This window comes from Hippocampus bargibanti, linkage group LG14 (genome assembly GCF_051943395.1).
Source record: "Hippocampus bargibanti isolate YZ-2025 linkage group LG14, ASM5194339v1, whole genome shotgun sequence".
NCBI classification, from domain to species: domain Eukaryota; kingdom Metazoa; phylum Chordata; class Actinopteri; order Syngnathiformes; family Syngnathidae; genus Hippocampus; species Hippocampus bargibanti.
This window is the reverse complement of record NC_142747.1, coordinates 1,841,564-1,855,182: the sequence shown is the minus strand read 5'-3', so window position 1 is coordinate 1,855,182 and position 13,619 is coordinate 1,841,564.

Sequence of the window (13,619 nt, the reverse complement as noted above, 5' to 3'; positions counted from 1 at the left end):
GCAAATATTTCAAGATATCTGGACAAATAGGTGAGCTCGGACAAAAAGATAAACTAGTTTGGTCAGACAGTTAGAAAGTGGGCTCAGTGAAGACTACCAGGGGGATGAGATCATCGATGCAGTGGTTCGTGCCATAACACCAGGTCTGCAGTTGAGAAGCTACCTCGAAGGGAAAGAAAACCTCAGCCTACTTTCTTTACGAAGGATTCTCCGATCTCACTTTCAGGAGAGAGGAGCCACTGAATTGTACAAGCAGCTCTCATCGGAAGTGCAGACTAATAAAGAGTCCCCGCAGAACTTTCTACTCCGTGCAATGGATCTTCGTCCAAGAATCTTTTTGCATCTCAAGAGGCTGAATCAGGTTTGAAGTGTGATCCTACATTGTTCCAGAGTTTATTCCTGCACACAGTTCTGACAGGGTTACAAAGTGACAATGTAAAGAGTGACATGCAACCTTTCCTCCTGCTAACCACCACATCAGATGAAGTACTGTTAGAAAAATTAAACATAGCATGTGCAAATGAAAAGGAGCGACAGGAAAAAAAAATGCTGCTGCACGGGTGACAACGGTGAACACTGTCGAGTTAGATGACACACCAGCCCTGATTGGGAAGAAGACAGTCTTAAAGCAGAATACTGTTACTGTGCCGAATGAACTCCTTTCAGAGATCAAAGAGATGAGGTCAGAGATGATGCTTTTAAAGGAGCTGCGGGCGGAAGTGTCCCAGATCAAAGAGACTATTCAGAAACCAACAGCTACTTCTCAGCCCACCAGTGGATGACCTGAACGCCTGCCTGACCACTACTCTGAACAGGTCGTCTTCACTCCACCTTCACCATATCAGGTAGATCCACCAGCCAGGCACTACTACACCCAGCACTCTCCATCAGCTCTTCAGCAGTACCACCCAGCACCAGGTCCCAGGCCGATGAGGGGGGCAGCACAGTTCCAGCAGCGGTTCGCCCCTCAGCAGTACTACATGCCCCATCGCCCTCAGCCCAGGTGTTATTCTTGTATTCAGACAGGTGAAGAATATTGTCAGCACTGTTTTAAATGTGGAAGTAGTGAACATTTCAGAGCAGGCTGCAAAGCACAGAACTCAGCCAGGAACCATGCTTTAAACTAGAACTCGGGGTCCCAGGTGTGTGCTATAGATGAGTTATGGAAAAAAACGAACTTACCTGATGTGTCATTGAAAAATGTGAATGAGCTCATTGACCCTGATAATACTCTCAATATTGTGGCAGCTAATGGAACAGATATGCCTTATGTAGGATGGCTTGAGATACCATTTAAACTTGGGCTACTTGTACCAGTTTTAGTACTAAAAGGTGACCAGCAACAGTGTCCTATCATAGGGTTTAATGCCATTGAGCGTCTTGTGTTAGATAGCCTCTCTAATGAGACACAAACAGGGAATACAGAAAAGCTCTAGAAATCAGTTAGACTAGCTTTTCCCCACCTTAAGCGCAATAAAGCTGCCACTTTCATAAAAGCAGTTAGTGTGGGACAAGCGCATGAGTACCGTGTAAAAACAACAAACGAGAGATTCACTACAGCTAGGCATTGCTCACTTCTTATTCCATGCAAAGTACAGGCTAAGCCCTTTAAGGAAGATGTTACATTGGTTTTTGAGCAAAGTGAAAACCCACAGTGGCAAGATGGCCTCGAGTTTTGTGACTCGTTGGTCTCAGTAAAGGCAGGTTCTATCCCTAGGATAGTTGTTAGTGTCCAGAACCCTACTAACCATGGCATTAGGTTGCCACTAAATACTATTATTGGTACAGTGCAGTCAGTAGGGTCTGTCTATCCAGCTAACATATTTAAAAGAGACCTTCCTTCAGTGGTTGTCAATGAGGTCCATGTCCAGGATACCACCATCCCTCTCAGTGAGCAGTGGGACCCCCCAATTGACCTAATGATGGAGAATAATAAGTTATCATGTTTAAAAGTGCCGCGCTTTGCTGACCAACTAAACAATAAGCCCATAGTCAAAGGGCAGATGACCACAGTAAATCTGAGTGAAACAGACACGGCAGGGTGAACTGTCGGCTACATCTAGGAGGTCTGGCCTTGAACACAATTTGGGGCTTGGGATACTCCTTTATCACCGAATTTATTTACGGCTTGAACATCCTGCACAGGCGCCAGGTTACAGACTTATCGGTTGATGGAGGGGACAACCAATTAGAATGTCTATGTTTTATTGCTTACATCTGTTGTTGCTCAGAACGCCCAGAGGCGTGGTATGCAAATCAAGAAAACTATGTTTTACTAATATATCACTTTAATTTACCTATACTCTCAATAAATAGCATGGCAGAGGGGCGCAGAATTCAGACATATGTCATCTGATGACTGCGTCTCCTGCCGGCAGTGGGGACAATCTTTCTGGTTCTGAGTCTCTGTCCACGGTGTCTGTCTGTCATATCTCTGACACCTTTTTCATCTGGACGAAGATAAAAGAAAGACCGTTCAGCAGATGTTGAGAGAGGAATTGGCATCATTTTCAAAATCGGACGACATAGGGTGTGTGGAAAACCTACAAATGGACATTTTGTTAAAAGACACTGAGCCCGTTTCAAAGACATATATGTCTGTCCCAAAGCCACTGTACAGAGAGGTGAAAGACTATTTACAGGACTTGATAGCGCAGGGGTGGGTGGAAAACTCCACTTCCTCCTACTCATCCCCTGTCGTCTGTGTCAGGAAAAAAGATAGTACACTGCGCTTATGTATTGACTACAGAGAGCTGAATCGGAAAACACACCCTCACCGGCACCCCATCCCAGGGGTACAGGACGTGGTGGACAGCCTTGGGGGTAACACCATCTTCTCGCATCTGGACCAAGGCAAAGCATACCACCAGGGGTTCATGTCCAAAGGGAGCCGACACCTGACCGCCTTCGTGACCCCTTGGGCCTTCATGAATGGATTCGAATCCCTTTTTGGACTCATGAATGCACCAGCAGCGTTCCAGCGGTGTATGGAACAATGTCTGGAGGGGTTACGGGACGAAATATGTGTCCCTTATCTTAATGACATTCTTGTTTTCAGCGGGACATTTGACAACCACGTTGAGGACGTCAGGCGAGTGTTGCGACATCTCAGAGAAAATGGAATAAAACTCAAATCCCGAAAGTGTGACCTCTTCAAGCCGGAAGTGAGGTACCTCGGCAGTATTGTCTCTGCTGAGGGGAGCAGAATGTACCCGGCAGATACAGAAGCAGTGCGTGCCCTGAAAAACAGGCAGCCAGGCACCGTCGGTGAGCTTTGAGCCATTTTGGGACGATTAAGCTATTATAGGCAATGAGACAACTCATTTGGAGAGAAAATCAGAGAGGCCAGACTGAGATGGTTTGGACATGTCCAGAGGAGAAAGAGTGACTATATCTGGAGAAGGATGCTGAGCCTGAGCCAGGCAGGAGACCGAGAGGAAGACCGAAGAGGAGGTTTATGGATGTGGTCAAAGAGGACATGAAGGTAGCTGGTGTGAGAGAAGAGGATGCACAAAACCGGCATAGATGGAGGACATTGATTCACTGTGGCGACCCCTGAGGGGAAAAGCCGAAAGGAAAAGAAGAAGAAGCTATTATAGGCAATACATCAAAGATTTCTCTTGTATTGCTAGTCAATCCATCCATCCATCCATCTTCTGCCGCTTATCCGGGGTCGGGTCGCGGGGGCAGCAGCTTCAGTAGGGAAGCCCAGACTTCCCTCTTCCCAGCCACTTCTTCTAGCTCGTCCTGGCGGATCCCGAGGCGTTCCCATGCCAGCTGGGAGACATAGTCTCTCCAGCGTGTTCTGGGTCGTCCCCGGGGTCTCCTGCCAGTGGGGCATGCCCGGAACACCTCACGAGGGAGGCGTCCCGGGGGCAAGCTCATTTCGGCCGCTTGCATCCGGGATCTCGTTCTTTCGGACACAACCCATAGCTTGTGACCATAGATGAGGGTTGGGACGTAGATCGACCGGTAGATTGAGAGCTTTGCTTTTTGGCTCAGCTCCTTCTTCACCATGACAGATCGGTACAACGTCCGCATCACGGCAGACGCCGCACCGATCCACCTGTCGACCTCTCGCTCCCTTACACCCTCACTCGTGAACAAGACACCCAGATACTTAAACTCCTCCACTTGAGGCAAAATCTCCTCCCCGACGCAGAGAGGGCACTCCACCCTTTTCTGACTGAGAACCATTGTCTCAGATTTGGAGGTGCTGATTCTCATCCCAGCCGCTTCACATTCGGCTGCGAAACGCTCAAGCGAGAGTTGGAGAGCTCCACTTGAAGGCCCCAACAGTACAACATCATCTGCAAAAAGCAGAGATGCTATACTGAGGCCACCAAAACGGAAACCTTCAACGCTTCGGCTGCGCCTAGAAATTCTGTCCATAAAGGTTATGAACAGAATCGGTGACAAAGGGCAGCCTTGGCGGAGCCCAACTCTCACTGGAAACGATTCCGACTTACTGCCGGCAATGCGAACCAGACTCTGACATCGGTCATATAGGGACCGAACGGCCCGTATCAGCCGCTCCTGTACCCCATACTCCCGAAGTACCCTCCACAGAACTCCACGAGGGACACGGTCAAACGCTTTCTCCAAGTCCACAAAACACATGTAGAGTGGTTGGGCGAATTCCCATGCGCCCTCGAGGACCCTGCGTAGAGGTGGTCCACTGTTCCGCGGCCGGGACGAAAAACACACGGTTCCTCCTCAATCTGAGGCTCGATTTTCCGACTGACCCGCCCCTCTAGGACCCCTGAATAGACCTTTCCAGGGAGGCTGAGGAGTGTGATCCCTCTGTAGTTGGAACACACCCTCCGGTCCCCCTTTTTAAAAAGGGGGCCCACCACCCCGGTCTGCCAATCCAGAGGCACTCTCCCCGATGACCACGCAATGTTGCAGAGGCGTGTCAACCAGGACAGCCCCACAACATCCAGAGCCTTTAGGAACTCCGGTCGGATCTCATCCACCCCCGGGGCCTTGCCACCGAGGAGCTTTTTAACCACCTCGGTGACTTCAGTCACAAGGATCGGAGGGCCCACCTCGGAGTCCCCAGACACTGCTTCCTCCAAGGAAGGCGTGTTGGTGGAGTTGAGGAGGTCTTCGAAGTACTCTGCCCACCGGTTCACGACGTCTCGAGTCGAAGTCAGCAGCGCCCCACTCTCACTGTACACAGTGTTAGTGGTGCACTGCTTTCCCCTCCTGAGATGCCGGATGGTGGACCAGAATTTCCTCGAAGCGGTCCGGAAGTCGGCTTCCATGGCCTCACCGAACTCTTCCCATGCCCGTGTCTTTGCCTCGGCGACCACCGAAGCTGCATTCCGCTTAGCTAGTCGATACGTGTCAGCTGTCTCAGGAGTCCCACAGGCTAAATAAGTTCGGTAGGACTCCTTCTTCAGCTTTACGGCATCCCTTACTACTGGTGTCCACCAGCGAGTACGGGGATTGCCGTCACGACAGGCACCAACCACCTTACGGCCGCAACTCTGATTTGCCGCCTCAGCAAGGGAGGTACGGAACATGGTCCATTCGGACTCAATGTCCCCCACCTCCCCCGGGACATGTGTATAGTTCTGCCGGAGGTGGGAGTTGAAACTCCTTCTGACAGGGGATTCTGCCAGACGTCCCCAACAAACCCTCACAACACGTTTGGGTCTTCCAGGTCGGACTGGCATCTTCCCCCACCAACAGAGCCTACTCACCACCAGGTGGTGATCAGTTGACAGCTCCGCCCCTCTCTTCACTCGAGTGTCCAAAACATGAGGCCGCAAATCCGATGATACAACTATAAAGTCAATCATCGAACTGCGACCAAGGGTGTCCTGGTGCCACGTGCACATATGGATACCCTTATGTTTGAATAAAGTGTTTGCTATAGACAATCCGTGTTGAGCACAGAAGTCCAATAACATAACACCACTCCTGTTCTGATCGGGGGGGCCATTCCTCCCAATCACGCCCTTCCAGGTCCCACTGTCATTGCCCACATGAGCATTGAAATCACCCAGCAGAACAAGGGAGTCCCCAGGGGGAGCGCTCTCCAGCACACCACCTAAGGTCTCCAAAAAGGATGGGTACACTGAACTTCTGTTTGGTGCATATGCACAGACAACAGTCAGAACCCGTCCCCCCACCTGAAGGCGGAGGGAAGCAACCTTTTCGTCTACTGGGGTGAATCCCAATGTACAGGCGGCGAGTCGGGGGGCAATAAGTATGCCGACACCTGCTCTACACCTCTCACCGTGGGCAACTCCAGAGTGGAAGAGAGTCCAACCCCTCTCGAGAGGGCTGGTACCGGAACCAAGGCTGTGTGTGGAGGCAAGCCCAACTATGTCTAGTCGGAACTTTTCAACCTCGTGCACCAGCTCAGGCTCCTTCCCTGTAAGAGAGGTGACATTCCACGTCCCCAGAGCTAGCTTCTGCAGTCGAGGGTCGGACCGCCAGGGTCCCCGCCTTTGGCTGCTGCCCAGCTCACATTGCACCCGACCCCTCTGGCCCCTCCCATGGGTGGTGAGCCCTTGAGAAGGGGGACCCACGTTTCCTCTTCGGGCTGAGCCCGACCGGGCCCCATGGGTGTAGGCCCGGCCACCAGGCGCTCGCCAACGAGCCCCATCTCCAGGCCTGGCTCCAGAGAGAGGCCCCGGTGACCCGCGTCCGGGCAAGGGAAAATCAAATCCATTTGTCTTTTTCATCATATGGGGTCTTCTGAGTATTGCCAGTCCCTTGTATAATTTGCTTAAAACTCCTCTGAATGTTGAGACTCAGCAGCACCAAAGAAAAAAATGGAAAGTGAGACATAACAGTGTCTTCCAACACACGTATTGAGTGGAGTCATGAGCATCAGTCAGTGTTAAAGCAGCTAAGAGACTGTTTAGTTCAATCACCAGTTTTAGGTTTTCCTGACTTCGCGCATCCTTTCATTTTGCATACAGATGCCTCCAACCGGGGTTTAGGTGCTGTGTTGTACCAAAGACAAACTGGCAAACTTCGCGTGATAGCCTATGGCTCTCGGACTTTAACTGCAGCTGAGAAGAATTATAACTTACACTCGGGCAACTTGGAATTTTTGGCGCTTAATTGGGCGATCCCAGACAAGTTTCGTGATTGTTTGTACTATGCACCATTCTTCACTGTTTAGTGACAATAATCCACACACTTATGTACTGTCGACTGCTAAGTTAAATGCAACTGGGTGCAGGTGGGTCGCAGAACTTTCTGATTTTCATTTTACTGTTAAATATCGTCCTGGTAAGGAAAATGTTGATGCAGACAGTTTATCTAGGATGCCCCTTGATATAGTAACATATATGGAAGGATGTTCAAAAGAAATGTCATATGATGCTGTGAGTGCTGCCGTACAAGCAGTTGACCAACAGAACGAGTCTAGTGCAGCTTGGCCGATGGGAATCTCAGCTACGTGTGCCGAGATGTCACTAAACACACTGATAGCCCCATTGACTGTTGGACAGATCAAGCGACTGACCCCATTATAGGACATAGTATTAGATACAAACTGGCAGAGACGAAACTGCTAGGTACTGAAGTAAGAAAACATTGTCCTCAAGTTGTTTGTCTTGTGAGGGAATGGGACAAGCTACATTTTAATGACAGAGGTGTTTTGTACAGAAAAACAGCAAACAGAACCCAACTACTGCTTCTTGAAAAACACAAGGTGACAGTGTTAAAAGAGCTGCATGATGAAATGGGCCACCATTGTGTAGAAAGGACTCTTTCCCTTGTAAGGGATCGTTTTTACTGGCCCTTTGTGCAAAAAGAAATAGAGGACTATGTACTGAGAGAGTGTGTGTGTCTAAAACACAAAAACCCCAACCGTGAGACCAGAGCCACTACTATTGTGACTACTCAGCCTTTTGAAATTGTCTCTGTTGACTTTTTGCATCTTGACAAATGTAAGGGTGGTTATGAATACGTGCTTGTGCTAGTAGACCATTTGACACGTTTTGCTCAAGTTTATGCTACAACGTCCAAATCTGGCAAAACAGCTTCAAACAAAATCTTTAATGACTATGCTTTAAAGTTTGGGTTCCCCCTTCGGATTCACCATGATCAGGGTGGTGAATTTGAAAATCAACTTTTTGCTCAACTGAAGGAATATTGTGGGGTTGCGGGTTCAAGGACAACCCTCTAGCACCCACAGGGAAATGGACAGGTTGAACGATTTAATCGAACACTGATCTAGATGTTAAAGACACTGACAGAGAAACCAAAGAGAAACTGGAAAGACTCCCTAAACAAACTAGTTCATGCTTACAACTGTATGCATACAACTGTAAGTGAGGTGACAGGGTTTTCACCTTTTTACTTACTTTATGGACGTTCACCACGTTTACCAGTTGATATGTTTAGTTTGAATCCAGACTCTAACCAGGGTGACACCAACCAGAAGGACTATGTGAAGAAGTGGAAACAGGGTATGGAGGAAGCGTATGTGATCACGCAAGAAAATAACAACAAAGCTGCTGCCAGGAGTAAGATACTATATGACAGTAAACTAAAGTATTCTACCCTGTTGCCCAGTGATCGTGTTCTCGTTCGAAACTTAACCCCACGCGGAGGTTTAGACAAACTGAGAAACCACTGGGAGGATGTTGTTCAGACAGTGGTTCGTCAAGTCAGCAAAGACATTCCAGTTTATGAGCTGAAACCTGAGAGGGGGATGGGCAGATCTAGGATACTCCACCGCAATCTCTTGCTGCCATGTGATCATTTGCCATTAGAGACTTCACTACAGCACCATTCAACGAAAAAGTCCACTCGGCAACGACCGAACAAGATGCCAGAGATGGTTTCAGAAGAGGATGATGAGGAGGATAAGTATTATCCAGTGTTGCATCGCCAGAGCACCCGACCAGACTCACCAGAACTGCGGGACGTGAGCTTCGTGGAGACAACCCACCATGATGACAATCAACTGGGGAATGAACTGCCGGGGACAGAGCCGGGAGCTGCGGATGTTGACCAACCTCGAGAATGCTGGAAGCACGGTGAGGATCACGTTCTTCGATTTCTCCAGTGCCTTCAACATCATCCAGCCCAATCTACTGGGGGACAAGCTGCAGCATGGATGGACCAGCACCTCACATTTTGGATTACAGATTACCTCACAAACGGGCCACAGTCCGTGAGGGTAAAGACCTCCAAGTCGGACAGGCTTCTCTGCAGAACTGGAGCGCCACAGGGGACAGTCCTGGCTCCATTCCTGTTCACCCTCTACACCTCACACTTCAATTACAACACCCCAACCTACCACCTTCAGAAGTTCTCTGACAACTCAGCTATTGTCGACCTCATTATTGAGGGACCTTATCAGGAGTAGAGGGGAATGATTAAGGACTTCGTGGACTGGTGCTAGAGAAATTCTCTGAGTTTCCCACACATAAAAGGACACACTCTGGATCTCATCTGTTGTTCTGGTTTTACCCCCTCCAATTGCACAGCAAATGAACTTCCTATAACGGACAATTTCCTGGTCTCGTTTAACGTTCCCATCACCCTCTATCTCCCCAAACCACCCATCATCATCACATATCGTAATATCAAAGACATCAACATCAAGATGCTTCAAGACGGCGCCGCGAGAGTGGCTGCCTTTCCAGCAGCTCCTGTGTTTTGCTTTTCTACTTTCATTTCTTTCATAACTTTGCTGCTGTGAAATGTAAATTTCTCCACTGCAAGACTAATAAAGGCAAATCCAATCCAATCCAACATTGTCACCTCGCTGAAATGACTGCCACCCTGAATCCGGACTCCAACTCCTCCCTTGATGAACTTGTTTCCCGGTACAACGCGGACCTCATGAACACCCTCAATGCCCTTGGCCCTGTAAAGTCCCAGTTTGTCCAATTCACCCGGTCCGCCCCCTGGTTCACCGCTCATCCCCGCTCCGGCAAAGCTAAAACTCGACAACTTGAGAGAATTTACAGGAAGACTGGTCTCAAAGCTCACAAGGACATGTACACACCTCACCTCACCCATTACAAGGACTCTATCTCACGTGCAAAATAACAATCCTACTCTGGACTCATTGACTCGAATACTGGAAACACACGGGTTCTTTTCCCTCGATAACAGAATCATTCAACCTCGTATCTCTCTTGTTATTGAACCGTTGATTGCAATACATGGCAATATATCAGTCAAAGACCTGGGGCACAAAACAGTAAGGTGGCCTTAACTTATTTACTAAGGTTACCTTAGTGTAATGGTAATGTAATAGAGCTAAAGTTGCTTTATGGAACAGGCCCCTGCCATATATACAGAAAAAATAAAATTAAAAGATGAACAGTTGAATTTACTGCATATGGTATATCCATGATGACCATTTCTTTAACTTTGAACATTTCCTCACTGCAAAGCCAAAATACATGCACATTTTTTTTTCCTCAAATGAAGTCATTCATTTAGCCTTTTCATGATTTTCAAACATTTCATTCCATTTCATCCATTGCAGCAGGTATATGAGTGAGCTCTGCTTGCTAAATCTCTTGTTCTGATTGTTTCACCTCTAATTTTAGGAGGAAGAAGGTGTGCCTTGTGGCGAAATCTGTGCTGGTCATGTACCACAGCAATGGTGACTGTGAGCGCATATTTAGCCACGTCAACAAAACAGAGTTTTGGTCAAGCCTGTCAATAAAAGTTCTTTGAAGCCACATGACCAGAAAAATGACGACTGCTTCTGGCAACAAGGGCCACAATCTGACCTACTTGAAGGTGCAACTGAAGAAAGCAACAAAGAAAACGTGCAATAGAAAATAACAATACTTGAGGTGTGAAACTGTTAACTAGAGTTGTGAAATGTTTATGATTCATTGACAGTATTGAATGTTGATGTGCATATTTGAAGTAAGGAACAATGTCTTACAATTCATGGCACTTTTCAAACAAGATAATTAAATGTTTGGTCGATTGTAAAATATTTCCGTTTTGTTTTCTTAAAATATATATTTTCATGATTGACAAGCAGAAATGTTGGTATTTTTTCACAAGTCTATCTTTGACATTGACATACCTATCTGACCTTCTTCGAATTTCTATTCCCTCTCGTTCCCTCAGATCCTCTTCCTCCCTCCACCTCTGTGTGCGCTCTGCCCGTCTCAGCACGATGGGGGACAGAGCTTTCAGCTGCTCTGCCCCCAAACTCTGGAACTCACTTCCTCCCAACATTCATAACATCGATTCTCTTCCCATCTTCAAATCCCATCTCAAAACCCACCTATTCAAAATTGCATTTTCTGTGTAGCTCTCTCTAGTTTTTATAGTGAGACCTCAACTTACAAACACCTTATCTTTTGATCTTACGAACTTTTGATCTTACGAACTTTTGATCTTACGAACTTTTCATCTTACGAACGTCAAATTTATGAAAATTAAACCTTATAATAAGCACTATTTTCATAATACACACCCACCACAGCTGGTCCATCAAGCACACGACCTTCGGATCTGGCGGAGTGATCTTCGGCGGAAGCACATGACCGAACAGCGCTCCAGCCGGCGCTACTTTCCACACCCCTCTCATTGAATGCACACGTCAATCGCCTACTTGGAGCTTTTTGCTGATAATTTTACTATGATGGGACCGAAAAAAAACCACCACAGCCTCGTGTTCAGCCCAAGACAAAATAAAATCACCGTCGCTGAGAAGAAGGAGATAATTGAAAAACAACGAGGTGTGCGTTTGTGTGATTTAGTGGCCGAGCACGGCTATGCTAAGTCAACCATTGCTACCATTCTCCGGAACAGAAAAGCCATCAAAGGTGCGTCTGTTGCAAAAAAAAAAGTACAGATGACGGCTGAAGAAACCTTCTCATCGATGGACCACTCCTGTACGACTGAGAGCTTACACCGACGTCTGTTGCAAAAGGTGTTTCCGTGCTCTCAAAGCGACGGTCTCGGGCAATGGAATTTAATTTAATTGTTTAAAAGTTAATTTGGATTAACAAAAAGCAGCTATCCGGCGACAACGTGAGTAAAGCTATTTTATGCGAGAAAGCACGGCTAATTCACGCCGATATCGCCATGCGCCAACCTGGAAGTTCGGCGCTTATTGAGGATTTTAAAGCCAGTAACGGATGGTTCGAGAACATCTGAGGAGGAGATGGCTACAGCATCAAGTGAGGTCATAAAGGCAAAGTTGGCAAAGTGGAATGATGTGCAGGCTTTTACCGAACAGTTCCATTCAGAAAAGGCTGTGGCTATGACAATCATCAACATGATGAACGATAATGTGATGCCACAGCTTCGTAAGACCTTACAAGTCAGAAAACAACAGGTGTCAAGAGGTTTTTAATCAGCAAAAATGATGAGGAGTCTCCAAAGAAAAAAGAAAAGAAGCCACACCACAGGTTAAGTTACCAACAGTCCTGATGGAAGGTGACTCTCCTTCCATAAGCCATCAACGACCATCAAAAAGGTAAATAAAACTTTATTTTACAGCAGTTTATTTCTTTAATTATAGTCCTCATGTAATGTGACTCTTTCCAAACAGCAATTCCCTTTGACCTTCGACCTCCAACACCATTCCATCAAGCCATCAATGACCATCACAAATGTAAATAAAGTGACTTTATGATACAATGCAGTGTATTTCTTTCATTACAATACAATAGCACATTTATTACACATAGAATAAGGTATGTTGTGTGTAGTTTTAAGGCTTATTTAGTTGAAAAGTATATTTTATGGAAACCCGGGAACTGATTATTCCAATTTTAATGGTTTCCTATGGCAAAAATTCTTTTGAGATACACACTTTGTCTTACACACTCTGTCTGGGAACCAATTAAGTTCGTAAGTTGAGGTCTCACTGTATTTATAATTGTATTTTATTTATCGTATTATGTTTATTATTGGGCAGCCCGGTAGTCGAGTGGTTAGCACACCGGCTTCACAGTGCAGAGGTCGCCGGTTCGTGTCCCGGTCCGGCCTCCCTGTGTGGAGTTTGCATGTTCTCCCCGGACCCGCGTGGGTTTTCTCCGGGTACTCCGGTTTCCTCCCACACTCCAAAAACATGCATGGCAGGCAGATTGACCACTCCAAATTGTCCCTCGGTGTGTGTGAGAGTGACTGTTGTATGTCTTTGTGTGCCCTGCGATTGGCTGGCAGCCAATTCTGGGTGTCCCCCGCCTCGTGCCCGAAGACAGCTGAGATAGGCTCCAGCAACCCCCGCGACCCTAATGAGGAATAAGCGGTACGGAAAATGAGATGTTTATAATTGTATTTTATTTAATATTGCATCTATGCTCGTCTGTGACCGTAAAGTGTCCTTGACAGCTTTGAAAGGCGCTTGAAATAAAATATATTATTATTATTGATCAACATTCGTATGGTGCTTTTGCCTCATTTTAAGTAGCTGTAATGTCAACAATGGTTCGGCTTCAGGGGGGCTTTGGAAGTGCCGCCGCGAGATGAAGCTCGAGTGGCCCATATTGATGTCCACGGAGCCATGGGACGAGTTCCAATGGTGACGGTCCTCTGGCGCATGACAAACTCAAAGTCCCTACCCTCAGGTCTGGCCAAGGCCTGTGGGAGAGGGGACGCGAGAAAGGCAGCTGGTGGTGGAAGGCGTGCGGGAGACCGCCACCCGCACGGGG